Source organism: Mastomys coucha, unplaced genomic scaffold, assembly GCF_008632895.1.
Source record: "Mastomys coucha isolate ucsf_1 unplaced genomic scaffold, UCSF_Mcou_1 pScaffold22, whole genome shotgun sequence".
In the NCBI taxonomy this organism is placed as follows: Eukaryota; Metazoa; Chordata; class Mammalia; order Rodentia; family Muridae; genus Mastomys; species Mastomys coucha.
The window spans coordinates 188,181,346-188,183,541 of record NW_022196905.1 but is presented as its reverse complement, the minus strand read 5'-3'; positions in this window follow the sequence as shown (position 1 = coordinate 188,183,541).

The following is a 2,196-nucleotide window of genomic DNA, read 5'->3' as shown; positions in this document are numbered from 1 at the left end:
AGATAGGTGTGGTGCCGAACCAGAGCGCCCTGAAATTAAAAAATACCTCTTGTAATTACATCAAGATGATCTCTCGTGATTCTTAGGTGCACGTCCTCCCAAGATTTGAGTGGGGGTCTCCCCCAGGGGTCTTTCATTAGCTGCTTCCTGAGATGGCAGGGTTTATAGATGACAGGGTTTATTTGTAGAGTTTATTTTCAGTCAGCGACTCCCAGCCCTCCGTGAGGGAGAAAGGGGTCTAGTTGACTGACGTGTCAGGACCACTGAATAGTACCCTGGGAGATGTCCCAGTGGATTGGGATCCTCGGGGATGCCCAGGAGGAACCCCACAGGAAGCCAGGGGAGAAACATTAACACTCAAGGGGAGTGTGGGTCTCTTCTCCAGGACATCAAACCTGTTCGATTGGCTCCACTTGGGCTGCTCTTGTTGTGTTACTCTTTGTCTGATTTTCTGTGTTGTGTTTTGTGATTTTTGTCGCCCTTGTGACTATGATGGTACCAACGGTAATTCTGACGTTGGCTCCCTGGACGGAGGTTAGGGACATGTCAGTTCAGGTGAAATAAGGACCTTGGTAAATTTTCGGCTGTCTGTTTTTCTGAAGTAAGGTTGGCACTCACGATTGAGACGAATCTTTTTGTGTGTATTTTGTGACCAGTCCATCTCGGCAGCCATGGCAGGCACAGGCCGAGCTACACTGTGATTTGGCTTTGATTACCTGTGTACCTGATGTGTGTTACTGGGCCCAGTTGTCTTTCTCTGTGTCATGGACCTAAAAAGGTGGATGTCTGTGTGCTGACTGATTTTGTGTGTGTACGTGTTTGGACCTTGGACTGACGACTTACACCCCCACCCCTTGACTGATGGACCGTGTTGGAGCTGGAGCCACTGGCGCTGGGTCTTGGGGCTGCTCCTGGGGGAACCGGGAATAAAAAATGGTGTCAGCAGGAATCCCGTGGTCCCGGGTTTCCCTGAGAGGGGAGTCAGAAACATGGAATTGGCCCCATAGTTGCCAAAGCGTTAGAGGCAGGGGCCTGGACCCAGGTGCTGCAGTTCCAGTTCTTTCCGAGCCAGATCCAGATCCCTGGCCTTTTCCCCATCCAGGCTGGCCCCCTGGATGGCAACCCCAGCCTCAACCCCAGACATAAGCTGAGGCAGAAAGGTTATGTCTGTGGAGCTGGTTCTGGGGGAAGCCCAGCAGCCGACCCGCTGCACCAAGCCATGTGGGCTGCTGGAGATGAATTTGAGACCTGCTTCCACCTTACCATCTCTGACCTGCTGCTCAGCTACGTGACCCCAGGCTCAGCCTAGCAATGCTACACCCAGTATCCCATGAACTTTTCCAAGGGGGCCCCAACTGTCTTTGGGGCTGTCTTATGTGCTGAGAGTGTTAACAAAACAATAGAGCCATTGGTGGGACAAGTGCAGGGTTAAATGGTGGTCTACCTGGAGACAGGCATGGCTAACTGGGTCTACAGCAGTGGGGACTGGGCAGAATCTGCAGCTCTATACCGGGACGGGGCCCTGGAAGAGCCATTTCTGCGGGAGGGACAGCTGCTGCTTTGAAGCCCAAGGCAGGTACCTAGGCTCCACTGACATGGGTTCCAAGGTGAGGCGCAGCCAGAGAGCGGGGCACAGCAGTCAGGGACCCCTGAACAACCAAGTAAGTTTTTACAAAATAGATTAATTGGGTTAAAATATTGTCTTTATCATCTGGTTTAAAAATTATTGAATTGGTACATTGTAAACTGTGGTGATTGAATATTACAACCTTGAGAGTTATGCTTTGCTTACCATGTGGTGGGCGCTGCTTAGATAAATGATTGTTGTTCTGTGTTTCATGATTGAAGAAAAAAATGGTTAAAACTTTGGTTCAGCTTAACTTATTTAAAAGACAGTCTTAATTTGTACAGCAGAGACTGATAAGCCGTTGTGCGGAGGCCAGGAGTTAAGCACAGTTGAAAAAGAGCTGATAGAGGCTGACTGAGTGTCTGCACTAGCCACTCTTAAAGGGGACAACAGCTTTTTGCTTGTAATATTGGTAATAGAGAATTAGATTAAAATTGGTAACTTGGGGTTGGAGTCATGTTAAGCGTGGCATGAGCCAACCCAGGAAAACAGGTCTTCACGATATTTTATGTAATTCTTACCCCTTATAAAATTAGTGAGGCCAAGGGTGAGGCCTGGACCAGAGATAA